At 40.2% G+C, this 14,431-nt stretch overlaps 1 pseudogene; it reads right to left on the reverse strand.

Annotated features, from left to right (window-relative positions):
• Nucleotides 1-4,195: 4,195 nt before the first annotated feature.
• On the reverse strand, nucleotides 4,196-14,272 carry LOC114031358 (annotated as a pseudogene).
• Nucleotides 14,273-14,431: the final 159 nt, after the last annotated feature.

Here is a 14,431-nt window from a genome sequence, read left to right on the forward strand (position 1 = left end):
CTTTAGCTTTCTTCAGCTCCTTTCAGATGAATGCTGCAGGGTGTTTATCCACCTGGGGCCCTTTGTAGTGCTGCCTCCCTCAGTTCTGCTGAGGTACTGGGAGACCCATTTGCTGTAGAGTTCTGAGGCACTAGGATCGCCTCCTGGTATGCTAAAGTGGGGCTTTCCGCTAGCTGGCTGGGATGCCTCCCATTCCGTACTGCTCCCCTTCCCCCAGGGCAAGAGGGGCCCTTCCCATTAATCCCCCAAGTTTCCTGGGCTACAAGACTGCTGCACCCCATCTTTCTGCTGGCTCAGGGGTTTTCCTGGGTCAATATTTTCTGGGCTTTCAGAGGTCAATAAGGGAGTGTGAGAGTGACTTACTTCTTTCTCTGCCATCTTGGCTCCCATAAGTGGAACATGTGTTTGACTTTTTAAAAATTGTTCAATGTTTAGTGATATCTTTTGCTTTTACATGACTTTTGTTTCTATAGAGATAGATTATCGAGAGAGAGAGAGAGAGAGAGAGAGAGAAAGAAAGAGAGAGAGAGAGAGAGAGAGATCCTTCCTCTATCCAGCAAGCTGTCTCTTTTAACAAAGAATAAAAGGAGGGAAAAAAGCAATTCAGCAGAACTAATCAACATATCAACTCTCTTAATAGTATATATGCAATGTTCCACACCCATACTCTGCCAACCCAACAAAAAAAGGATGGAGACACACTTTCTCATCTCTACTCCAGAGTCACACTTAATAATTATAATTCTATAGCATCAAGTCTGAGGCATTCTCTTCTGTTCCTTTACATTGAGCATATTGTTCTCCTGGCTCTCCTTTTATCACTCGATATTAGTTCACAGAAACCTTCTTATAATTCTCTGAATTCTTCCTATTCATCATTTCTTATTGCACAATAATATTCCATTACATGCATATACCACAGTTTATCCAGATGTTCCCCAATCAATAAGGAATCTATTGTTTCCAGTTCTTTGCTACTACAAGAAGTGCTGCTATTAATATTCTGTTATGAAAGTTAAATATGGAACCTTTATTTCTGTATTGGACCTCCTTGTGGTTTGAACCTATCAGTGGGATCTCTGGATCAGAATATTTCAGGCATGATCTGTTCTTGAGACAACTCTACTGGCTCTTTAGTCATTGGTTGTTTTCTTGGTGCTTACTACCTCTTTGATCTGTTCTAGAATTGTCCTAAGAATTGAAGTCAAACACTAACCTGTAGTGTATAGCTTTTGTTCTTTCCATTTCTGAAAATCGGAATGAGATTTCCCCTTCTCTGTTCCTGTTGCCCTTCTCTTCTCTCCTTGCCTTTATTCCTTTCTCCAATCCATTCTCCACATAAAAGCCGTGACTAACCCTAACCATAATTCCTAAAGAACAGATCTAATCATGTATTACCCTTCTCAAAAAGCCCTCGTGTCTCCTTCTTTCCTCTGAAATACAATACAACTCCTCCAGCACTGAAAATCTGGCATCAATCTATCTTTCCAGGCCTTATCTCGTTACTCCCATTTGTACACTCTAAATTCCAGCCAAACTGGCTTACTTGCTATACCTTACAGGTGACATTCCATCTCCTACCTCCACATCCTTATACAGGCTGTCCCTCAAGTATAGAATATGCTCCCACCTCACCTCCCATCAAGGCTTAGCTCAAATGCTATTTCCTACAAGAGGCCTCTCCTGAATCTCATAGTTAGTGCTCTCTCTCCCCCCAAATTACAGTACAGAGTATTCACCTATCTCTTTGTGTTCTTTCCTGTGGGAAAGCGAAACTGCTTATGAGGACAAAGATTGTGTCTGTTTTTTCTTTGTATTCTTAAAGCCAGTGGAGTGCTTGTCACATATCAGGTACCTAATAAATGCTTTAAGAATTGACCTATGGGAAGGGATACAAAGTAAAATCTTATTTTAATAACTGTATGCACATTGGCTACAACTGTTTGTAATCCATATAAACTCTGAGAGGCCTATCCCAACTCCCATTCTCCCAAATGTGTCTCAGGTCCTAGAGCAAGGCTGCATCTCCTCTCCAGGATTCTATGGGGTACCCTGGAAGAGTCAGAGGTGGTTCTCTAGTGCCTAGGCTCAAGCCCCCACTGATGTGCTTCCTCTGAAAAATCATCAGCTGAGAATAATTTTAGTCATCTAGTGTTTTTTTTTTTCTACAGGTAAGGCTGACAATCTTTATTATCTTTCAGCTATAGAAACAGTATCAAGCAAATTCTTTAAACCATGGTTTCACAAGGCATATATGTTTCTGCAATTATTTTTTAAGAAACTGAGATCCAACAACATCACTCACACTGGTACTTTGATCACTCTAGTATAATCTTCAAGTACAAGAAAAATAGCATCAAAGTAGTATTTATGAGATAACTTTTGATGTACCAAAATAGGTACGCTACTGCATTTAAACTGAACTTATCTTTTTCTAGCATTCATATTAAGTTCTTTAACTGTCCTTGTTATATAACTAAAATACAAACATGCAAATACCACCTTCTTATGCCTCATTAATATTTACTATATTATCACTCAGCCTTTCGTCAAAAATGTGAAGTATTAGTTTCATTCTATAGATTTAATCAATCTTAAAAGACTATTTGCATTTATAACTTTATTTTCTTGCATAGACAGCAGATTGACTTCACATTTGATAGCCCAGTTGTGCATATATGAATTTAAAGTCTTTACTTCTCAATATATTTTTCTATATTTCATAAGCCCTAAGTTATTATTACATAACTTGCTAATTAATATACACTTTACATTTAGAACTTACTCTGTATATTTTAAACGTCATATAGGTGATTTATAAATGCCAGTTAATAATCAAAACGATCAATACAACTTACTAGTTATGAACCTAAGAACAAAATTAAATGTGCACATTTATCTCAACTTTCTTTAAATATTTCTCTAGGTCACATCTACAATGGTAAATAAAATCTACTTACAGTAAGATTTTGATTTTGCTAACTTCTGCATGGCTTCTGCTCATTTTATTTTTCTCTTAAAATTGATTAAATACCACTGTCTTATATACTCTAAATTGCAGACCAAATGCCTTTATTTCCATGTCCACAACCCAAATTATAAATGCTACAGTTTCCAAACTGGGAGGAAGGCACCAGCAATGTGGCAGCTAAACAGGATGCCATCCATAGTGGGTGATCAACAAATATTTGTTGAACATAGAATGAATCATTTGAAAGACAATTGTTATTGCACTAGCATCTCTCTCATTATTTTGAGGTGAATTTTATTGGGCTAGAGAAACCAATCCACCAATATTGTCTATTTGTTAACTTGGAATTTTGAAATAAAAGGCAACAAATCATTAAATATTTACTTTTAAAAGTTAATTCTAGTTACTATATAATGGTACTCAATAAAAAGAAAAACATACAATACTTACAGTATCTTGCATGTATAACCAAATGAGGCACTGATAATTTTGAACTAAGAACTTGGGTTAATGTATATAGACTTACTCACGATGGAAAATGCTATCTATTTACATCCAGAGAAAGAACTATGGAGTTGGAATGCAGATCAAAGCATGCTATTTGCTTTTTTTTTTCTCTTCTGTTTTGTTTTGTTTCTTCTTTCTTGTGGTTCCTCCTATTGGTTCTAATTCTTCTTTACAACATGACTAATGTGAAAATATGTTTAATAGGAATGTATATGTAGAGCCTATATCAGATTTCATGCCATCTTGGGGAGGGAGGTGGGAAGGGAGGGGGAAAAAATTTGAAACTCAAAAGCTTATGGAAGTGAATGTTGAAAATTAAAAATAAATTAATTAAAAAAAATTTATACAGACTTATGCAGGTAGAATTATTCTATTTTTCCAACTCAAGAGAACTTTATTATCCCAAATTTAATTCCTCCATCTCCCTGGATACATAGTATTAACAGAAGGCTGGTGCAAATATAAATATACAATATTTAGACATTTTAATGTCCTATTTTTCTGGGTTTGATATTTTTCTAACTATGCAAATGTTTAATTAAAGTATGCTTTGAACTCTAAGATTAGTTTCAATGTTCAATTTTTACTGTTCAGAAGCCAATTGCATACTTTCACTTCTAGTGCAATAATAAAATAAATAATATTATGAATAGTTTTATTCAAGAATATTTTTATAATTTCTTATGTTAAAAGTGCTGGTATAATATTTCCATTTAGTTACAGGATAATAGCAATGGCAAAGACATTGACCATACAGTTCATAGTTTAATTCTTCCATCTTACAGTACAAGTTCCATCAGATGTGGTATCCCAAAAATATGAGCTGGCTGTGTGTAAACCAGATCCACTCTTCTGTATCACTGCACAAGTAACTATATATTTATACATCTTCCCAAACTTTACCAAACTTTTCCACTGTAGCTACAGTCCATTGATTGACATTATTCTTATTATAATCCACACCACCCAATATAGCATCTAGACACTCTCTCACAATATTGTGTTACTTCATCAGTGTAGAAGCCAATCTCATCGTGGTGGAGCTACTCTGTCATCTAATGTTAAGTAGCTTTTACAAAAGGGTATTTGCTAAGATGGCATAATAAGCGCAGTTGATATAAACATTCCTTAAAAGTCTGTGATATACTCCCCCATAAATACATACTGAGTCCAGGGGAAAGTTGGCTTAAGCTTAAAGAACACAAATGGCAAAAGGGTAAGCTTCCAAACTTATTGGAAGTCCAGTCCTCATATTTATGGGGTATTCAGGAAGTCTTACCAAAGCATGGTGTCTTTCCTTTTTTTTAATTAATTTATTTGTTTTGAGTTTTCAACATTCACTTCTATAAGGTTTTGAGTTCTAAATTTTCTCCCCCTCCCTTCCCTCCCCCCCCAAGACAGCTTGCAATCTGATATAGGCTATACATGTACAATCATATTAAACATATTTTTATGTTAGTCATGTTGTAAAGAAGAATTAGAACATGGTGTGAAAGGGCTATAACACTGTGCATACCCTTTGACCCAGCAATAGCACTTCTAGGGCTGTATCCCAAAGAGATCATACAAATGGGAAAAAGACTCACATGTACAATATTTACAATGTTGTTACAATTACAATGAATATTTATAGCAATTCTTGTTGTGGTAGCCAAGAACTGGAAATTGAGGGGATGCCCATCAATTGGGGAATGGCTGAACAAGTTATAGTATATGAACGTAATGGAATACTATTGTGCTATAAGAAATGATGAGCAGGCAGATTTCAGAAAAAAACCTGGAAAGACTTACATGAACTGATGCTGACTGAAGTGAGCAGAACCAGGAAAACATTGTGCCCAGTAACAGCCACATTGTGTGATGACTAACTTTGATACACTTATCTTTTCTTAGCAATGCAAGGATCTAAGACAATTCCAAAGGACTCATGATGGAAGATGCTGTTCACATCCAGAAAAAAAACTGTGGAGTCTGAATGCAGATAGAAGCATATTATTTGCTCTCTCCTTTTTTTTTTTGTTTATTTGTCTCATGGTTTCTCCCATTAGTTCTAATTCTTCTTTACAACATGACAAATGTGAAAATAGGTTTAATATGAATGTATATGTTGAGCCTATATCAATTTACATGCTGTCTTGGGGTGGGGGGAGGGTAGAGATGGGAGAAAATTTAGAACTCAAAATCTTATGGAAGTGAATGTTGAAAACTAAAAATAAATAAATAAATGTATTGTTTTAAAAAGAAGAAGAAGAACATGGTGTGTTTTCTTTGCTGGGCTCCTTGTGGAGTCATGAATCTATGACCTATCTGGCATTAGCTCCCATTGCTATTGCTGTCGGCTTATCTGTTGTTGTTGTTGTTTGTCCTTTGTTCTTGAAGAGGACCATGACATCAGCAAAGTGATGCCATGACTTGCAAGTGAATTGGATTTAAGTGAGGGAGGGCTGTGCAAAGTCACCAGCCTCACTTTCTTTTCCGGAGCCATCTGGGTTCAGTGGCAAGATATAGTTCAGGACAACTGGAGATGGCCCCCTGCTGAAGAGTAACTAATAATAGCTGCAGAGGAAGGACCTTCCTCAAATTGGCCTATTTTTTCTTTACATCAATTTAAGCCTAAATTTGGGAGAGGGGGAAGGAATATAATTATTCAGCTTCACAGCTGATAGTATGGAATTTGGCACCTAGAACCAAGGAGAAAAACACAGATATATGCTTTTCTTAGGCTTTTCAAAAATGTTCACATTATACAAATTTCTATTTGGTCAGTCAACAAGAATTTATTAAATACTTACTATGCGCCAGGCACTGTGCAAAGTTGCTTTGGGTACAAAGAAAGGCATAAACAGTCCCTGCCTTCAAGGAACTGACATTCTAAAGGAAGAGATAAGCATAAAAATAACTTGGTACATATAAGATGTGGACAGAGAAGCTGGAAGGTAATCTCAAATGAGAACACACTCGCAGCTTGGGAAATTGGGATAGACCTCCTACAGAAGTAGAGGCCTTTTTGAGTTCCAGATTCTCTCTCCCTTCCTCCCACCCATCCATCCCATCTCCCACCCACTGAGAAGGTGAGCAATATGACAACAATTAAGAAGTAGGGTCTTAAAGGAAGTCAGGAAAACTAAGAGGCCAAAGTAAGGAGGGAGCTCATTCCAGGCATGAAGGACAGCCAGTGCAAAGAAAGGCCCAGGGATGAGAGAGGGGGGTGTCACGCGCAAGGAATAAGAAGCCAACCACTATAACTGGATCATAGAATGCATGAAGGGAGAGAAAAATGCAAAAATGACTATAAAGGCAGAAAGGGGCCAGGATGGAAAGGCGTTCAATGCCAAACAGAGGACTGTATTTTTGATCCTGGAGGAAATAGCCACTGGAGTTGACTGAAGTGAGGTGAAGGGTGGGAATATGGTCAGATTTGTGCTTTCGGTCTGATTCACCTTGGCCCCGAAGTGGAGGATGGATTGGAGTACGGAGGAGTCTGAGGCAGAGAAACAAACTAGGAGGCTATTGCAATAGACCAGATGAGATGAGAGATGATGATTTGGCAACACTTTTGCTCAGTGGAGTGAATGAGAGCAAAGGGAGTTTGCCATTGAAAGCCCTAATCCAATCTGGCTGCAGTCTGTTTTACGGGGCTGATTAAACACTAATAACTCAGACCACCTGGTCTGCTTGCTATTTCCCAGATACACCTCTATGCCTTTGTACAGGCTGCTTCACAAAATGCTCTCCTTCTTCCTCTCCACCTGTTGGAACCTCTAACTCCTTTAAAAGCTCAAGTTCAAGTGATGCCTTCTTCAAGAGGCCTTGCCTGATTCCTCCCCTGCCATCACAATCTTTTTTTGGCATATGTGCTTCATGTACTTTTCCTTGACAACCCTGAGGGCAGGAATGGTCTTACTTTTGTTTTTGTATGCCAAGCACCTGGCACTTAATAGGTACTTAATAAATGAATGCTTTGTTTGATTAATGATCATTGAAGCTTCATTGATTGATAGAAATATAATAAAATCTTAGGTGTTACTCAAAGAGCAGGAAAGGGACATTAGGAGGAACAGGTTTGCAGAGGAACATGTGAAATCAGTTTAGGACAGAATAGTGTTGAGATGACAGCAGAACATCCAGGTGAAGGAAACGTTGAATAGGCAGTTGAAAATGAGGGGGCTAGAGCTCCAAGGGAACATCAATTCCGGAATCATCTGCATAGAGGTGACAAGTGGAGCATTGGGCGTAGATCAGATTGACAAGTGAGAGGATCAAGAGGAAAAAAAAGAGACTGGAGGAAAAGAGAGACAGGAACAGCTGGGGCAAGAGGAAGGAGCTAGAAAAGGAGCCATCTGAGAGGTAGAAAGCAAAGCTGAGGAGCACAGAGCTGAGGAGTACTGAAGCAATAGGGATCTGGGGCTGGGACCTAAGGGCCAGTGTGAGTAGCACCTCTTTTTAAGTAGGACACTATCATTCTCTACTTGACTGGGAAAGGCACTTCCATAGATATGTGTTCCAAGAGGCTCATGAAGGCGGGGCCTTTTCACTTTGGCAAGAGTACATCTTGACAGATTGTACCTGACCCACACCCTGGAAGGGCTGCATTTGAAAATAAGTGTAAATATAGTAAGCTTGTCAAGGAAACTAGACATTGATCATATCAGGAACACTGTAGCTCAGAGACAAGTATGCAAACTGTTATTTATCCAAATGGGAATTAGCTCAATCAGATAATGGTTTTGTACAAGGAACTAAGTTCTAACAGCATATAACAATTCAAAGCCAGAGAAAACACATGTGGAAGAAACTTGAAGGGTATTGAAAGAGACAGGATGTAGGTCCACAGAATAGTAGAGACGGCAGTGAAGGCTGTAACTTTTAGGGAAAGGACTTACCAGAAGACATGGCCAAGCAGCTGATATATCTTTCCCAGGGTTCTACCTCCATGTTCTTGCTACTTTGACAGAAAGCCAGAAAGTCTCAGAGCCTCTCAGGCCTAGGAGAACTCAAAAGAATGTGTGTCCTTCGAGAGAAGGCTAGAGAGTGAGAGCCCTCCAGAGTCTACCTGCAAAGGCTTTTAGGGACAGAGAAAGAGAGCAGTTGACCTCTGAGCTCATTTCCAAGACATAAAAAGAAAACAAAAACTCAGTTCCTCCCAGCAAAAAAGAAGCCAAAGTGAGTCAAACCTTCCTCTTTCATTACATATACTCTTCAAACTGTAAAATACATTGGCACCTCCTACTGTCTCATAGTAAGGATGTACTAGAAGAGTAGTTCTTTATGCTATCATATCTCTACTCCAATTTTGGCTAGCCTTGCAAACATTTGTTTCCTTTTTACTTATGCACATAAGAATTCATTGGATATCTTTTTTTCAAGGGTCCTAAGAAGTTCCTGCTGGAGAGAAAAAAAGATTTCCCTTGTAGAGATGTGTTTTGTTCGTGATGTTCTGCCAGTGTCTAGTGTCACACAAGCTCCGGACGTAATTGTCTTAAGTCCTATTCTTGCTGGCAGGCTAGGTTGCCAGAAGGCTGCTGTTAGTTCTCCCCTTATGGTTCTTGGAGACTCTGAGGGACTGAGGTGGTGAGGTGTCTTTCTAATAGCTCACAAGCCCCTACCAGACTGATTCCCCTCATTTCTTTCAGTTGATATCAATTAGTCAACCAGACTTGATTAGTTTGCTTATGTGTATGAAGTGTATGAACAGTTGGTCACAAGCATTCTGCCCCACCACCACCACCACCACCAAGTCTTCTCCCACCAGAACATATAGAGTCCCGGAGAAAGTGGGCTCAAGCTTAAAGCACATGTGGCACAGAGGGTGTTAACATACAGTTCATAGAAGTCCTTTTGCTAGAGTCCTCAAGAAGTCCTCTTTTTAGGTATGGTGTAACTTTCTGCTGGGCTCCTTGTAGAGTCCTGAAGCTTCTCTAGTTTGTCTTTGGCTCCCAATGAAACGCAGCCACCAGACACTGCTATTCCAGGGACACTGCTGTACTTTCTTTGGTTTGGAAGAGGACCAGTGACACCATGGGGTGACGTCTTGACTTATGCATGAACTGGACCTAAGTGGAGCAGAGCTTCACAAATCATCAGCCTTAGTCTCTCCTCCAGAGTCATTAAAGTCCAGTGGCAAGACAAAAGTCTAGACAACTAGCCATGGCTGGGGATACAGTGGGTGACCTTGGCCTTTCTAAATTAAAGTCTTTCCTGGGCCTCAGTTTGTCTGAGGCAACACCCTTTCAATGTCTAAAGGCTAGCTAAGAATTGAGTCAAAAGATGGCCCATCACTACTAGGACAAAATGAAGAGTCCCAAGTCCCAATCATCTGACAATCCAAAGTTCACAAGGTCATCCTCAGGTCTAGGAGGGAGGAGAAAAAGGTGCTCAGCTCCCCATCCTGCAGCAATTCCCTCTCTGGGGCTTAAGGGGACTGGTTCCACACTCTTTAGCCAGACAATGGAGTATACGAGTGTTAACTAGTTAGTTGGTTTTAGATAGGCCCCCACAAGGCCTGGCTAAGTGTTCTCAGACAGTCAGAATCTCTTATCACATAATTAAAATGTCTTTGATGAATGAATTGATTCAGTATATTAGCTCTCTTCTCACCTTTTTAAGATAGTCACTTTAAGTGGGAGTACAGTTATTGATTCTATCTTCTCACCCTTCTTACCCCCAAAACCCCTTATACTAGTCTGAGAATTATAGACTGCCTTTCCTGACTTTTTGCTGGGTCTGGTTTCTTTTAATATTGCTTTGATCTTAAGTAGAGTCTTAGCCCAAAATTGCCAGTTCATTCAGCATGTCTTCCGTGCTACCCAAGGAGTATAAAATTTAGCCCTGTGGTCAACGAGTTGCCCCTTTCAAGGAAGGAAAAGAAATTTTTGCCACAACCTTTGTGAAGACTGCTCCTTAATCTTCACCGTGCCTGGCTATCCACCAGGGACTTCCTCAATAGTCAAATTCAACACTTGGGACCATTATTATTATGGTTTTAGTATGTTCTTCATGTGCGTTCCAAGAAGTAGAATGCCAATACCAGAGCTACAGGGACCTAGGTTGCAGGGGTTGCTGGGTACACAGGCTAACTTCCAGGAAATCTTGGAAACTTAGGAGCTCCTAAGAGGTTGGGTGATCTTTCCATTCAGTTCTATTCTGTCAGCGTTTATTCAGCAGCTACTAGTCCCAGGATATGTGAGGTGCTGGGAATATAAAGAGAAAACTCAGAGTATCCTTTGCCCTCATGGGGCTGAGAAAACCTTTAAGACAGGAAAGGCCTGGAGCTCAGAGTAGCCAGAGGCACAGGGCACAACCATTGGGTGGGACATGGGGAGTAGAGGCACCCACGGTCTCTAATGACTTCATCACGGTGGGATGCTGCCGTATTGTTGCACTGGTTTAATGACCTTATTGGAAAATGTTGCTTGGAACAACTGTGGTTTAGAAATGAAAGAAAGAAACCTTATAGTATAAAATTTCTAGGAACTGTTAAATTCCAGCTCCATCATTATCATCCCAAAATATATTAGGGACAAGTTGGTAAAGACACAGGCCTGAACAGAGGACATTTGTAAAGCCCCAAACAGAAGGTATTATTTGATCAACCTTCTCAGACATGTTACACAGACTACAGTTCTCTAATAGTAGAGGAAAATTAAAAAAAAAAAAGACGTTTCCTAACAAAAGCAGGAAATGCATCAGGACCACATTGAAGAACAATAATAAGACATATTTGATTCCAAGACCATCTTTGAGTTGTGTTTTGTTTGTTTTAAAGGCAAGTAACAGATCTCCTCTTCCTTTCCAGCTAGCAAAGCTCCATTTCCCATTCTCTCCCCTATTCCTTTCTCTTTGTACACAGAGATGAGTAGTAGAATGCAATTTCTGAAATCTTGTTCCATTGACATCAATGTTTACACACCAGAATGTTTAAATGCCTCTGGTCACCATAAAGCCCAAATGAGCAAACCAAATCATCCTCCTAGTTCTGGGTCTAGAAGCTCCTTTCCTCTGCTCAGTGCTTTTCCTCTCTTTGCCTTCTAATAATACATGTTCTGCCAACTTGTTAGTCAGCTTCAGGCTTGCTTAGGAGGAGCAATCTTCTGGTGGGGCTGGGGACAGCATGAGCCTATCATTTCATTCATGCTCCCAGTGAGGAAACTCCATCTATCAGCTCCTATTCTCCAGCTTCAAGTGTTAGAGAGTGGTCTGGTTACTGAGAGGTTAAATGTTTCACCCAGGGTCAAGTAGTTGGTGTGAATCAAAGGCCAGACTCCAGCCCATATCTCCGTAACTGAGGCCAGAGGTCTATCTACCCCATCCATCATGCTGTTTCTCTCATGGACAGTGTGCAGCATTAAGTTTGGGAGACTCCTCCTGAACAGTCACCCCTCCCCCAGCTGGCCTCCCAGGCAGAGTCATCCCTAGATTCCTTTTCTCAGGGCAGTTAAATGACCTTTTTAAATGACCCCCTTGACCAGGACACTCAGCCCCCACCAGGTGGGCACACATTTTCAGGGTGCTGAGGCAAGACTAAAAATTCATAAGCAGCCCTAAGGATGAAAAGGGGAGAGTAGCCCTAGTTTGCACCTGCTTATGCTAGTTGCGACAAGTGTTAACCTCCAGGGAGAAATCAGAAGATACATGAAAACTCACATCACTGATAATTTGTTTCAAGATGGCAGATAGAACCAATTAAACCTTAAAAAAATAAATTCACATTATAAATTTATAAACACTCTCAGTAAATGCTAATGAACAGGATATGAGAATGACACACACACACAACCATAAAATCAGAATTATTTCTATTTTTATTTTTAAAATAATACTATTAAAAGTCCTTCTCTGAAAGCTCACTGTAATGTTGTAGGTGTCCCCAAGCTCCCAAAGGCTGTACCAGCAGAATACCAGCACTGGCTGGTCTTGCCAAGCTAGAAAGGCTTCTTGTCCAGTCCTAGGGATGGACTATGTCTTTTTCTTGAGGGCCAGCTGAGCTGGAGAACTGATATGAATTGGTTCTCGATGAGAACTATGCACAGTTTAATAAAGGTATAAGACTAAAGCTAGAAGGGACTTCAGAGGCCATGAATTCCAACCCCTTTATTTGCCAGATGAGGAAAGTGAGGCCCAGAGGGTTTCCCGTACTTGCTCAGAATCTCAGAACTAATAAGTGGGGTAGAATTTGAATCTGGGTCTTCCTGATTCTAAGTCCAGTGCCCTATCCATTATGCCATGCTGCCTGTACTTTGAGTTAGTAAGACCTAAATTCAGATTTAACAAAAGAAATAAGAATATGATAAAACATAAATAACATTACATTTGAAACCTAAGTCAATGTGCAGCCCGCAGGGATCCTTAGGTATAGTTTAGTAGCCCCATTTTTCTTTGAATGTGACCCCAATGGGCTAGTCTGGACTCCAGAGAACCATCACTTACAGTGTAGTTCTAGGATTGGTCCTAGGCCTTTAATTAGGTCTGGCCAAAAGCCTGTTAACGATAGACCAGTGAGCTTGACTTCAATTCCTGTTAAAATGTCTTATTTTAAGACATGATTTAAGACATGATTTAAAGACATGATTAGGAATTGTCTATAAAAGGATGCAGTGATTCCAAGGAGGCAGCATAGACCCCTCCAGAATAGGTCAAGCCAAGTGAACCTTTTCTGTCTGTCTCTGTCTCTTTGTCTCTCTCTCTCTCTCTCTCTCTCTCTCTCTCTCTCTCTCTCTCTCTGTCTCTTTCTCTGTCTCTCTCTTTTTAGACATAGTTATTAGACTGTTAAAACAGGGGGTGCTATAGGTATAGTTTGTCTAGATTTGAGCTATACCCAAAGTATATATTTTAATCAGTGACTTGCATAAAGGCATGCAGGGCACATTAATCCCATTTGCGTCTAGGAGGGTTAACTAACACATTAGTCGACAGAATCAGGCAAGGAAAAGGGCAAAGGACAACTAGGTGACACTGTGGTGGAAAGAGTGCCCAGCCTGAAGTCAGGAAGATTCAGTTTCCTGAGTTCAAATCCAGCCTCAGATATTGAGCTGTGTGACCCTAGGCAAATCATTTTACCCTGTTTGCCTCAGTTTCCTCATTTATAAAAATGAGCCAGAGAAGGAAATGTTAAACCACTCTAGTATCTCTGCCAAGAAAATCCCAGATGGGGTCACAGAGAGTCAAATACGGCTTAACAACAACAGCGAAGACAGAATCAGGATCCTAGGATGTCTTGACAGGCTAGAATGCTTTGCTGCCTTCACATAGGGGCTCAACAAGAGGAAGAGCTATTGTTTCATTCCTCCTTCCTTAATTTCTCTTGCCCCTAACAATCTTGGCATCGTGCCAATGACTGGGGATAATAAAGTTGAATGAAAAATAGTTCTTGCCTTCCAGAAGCATACATTCAAATGGGGGAGTACGTCATGTAAACACATGGGTGCATGTCTGTGTCTGTGTGTGCACATACAACTCTGAGGTCCCTTTCTGCTCTAGCAGGATCTAGATCTAGCAGAAAACAGGAGAGAGCACAAAGAACTAGGGTTAGGAAAGGCTTCTCCTTGGTGGGGAAAGCACCTGCACTGAGCCTTGAAATGTCTGCCCTCCAGACCACTGGTCCTGCTTCCAGCCCAGCTCTTGATGTGTCTGTCCAGGGAGCAAACTTTGTGGAGTAAGGGCCCTCCTCCTTGGCCACCTATACCTATATTTTTATTAACAGCTTAAAACTGCACTAAGACTTTTAGGACACCCTGTATCTGACTCTGATCTGTCTCCTGAACTCTTGACCCATCTCACCAACTGCCTGTTAGACATCTTTACCTGTACATCCCTTAGACAATTCAATCTCAACATGTCTAAAACATAGATCTAGGACCAAAAAGCTCCAAAGGTCAGTTGCTCCCTTGGATGATAGAAGGGACCAAGTTGTCCTGGAAAAGGCAGGTTGGAAGCAGAGCTGATGGCCTGGGTACG

This window comes from Vombatus ursinus, unplaced genomic scaffold (genome assembly GCF_900497805.2).
Source record: "Vombatus ursinus unplaced genomic scaffold, bare-nosed wombat genome assembly UNPS02015152.1, whole genome shotgun sequence".
NCBI classification, from domain to species: Eukaryota; Metazoa; Chordata; class Mammalia; order Diprotodontia; family Vombatidae; genus Vombatus; species Vombatus ursinus.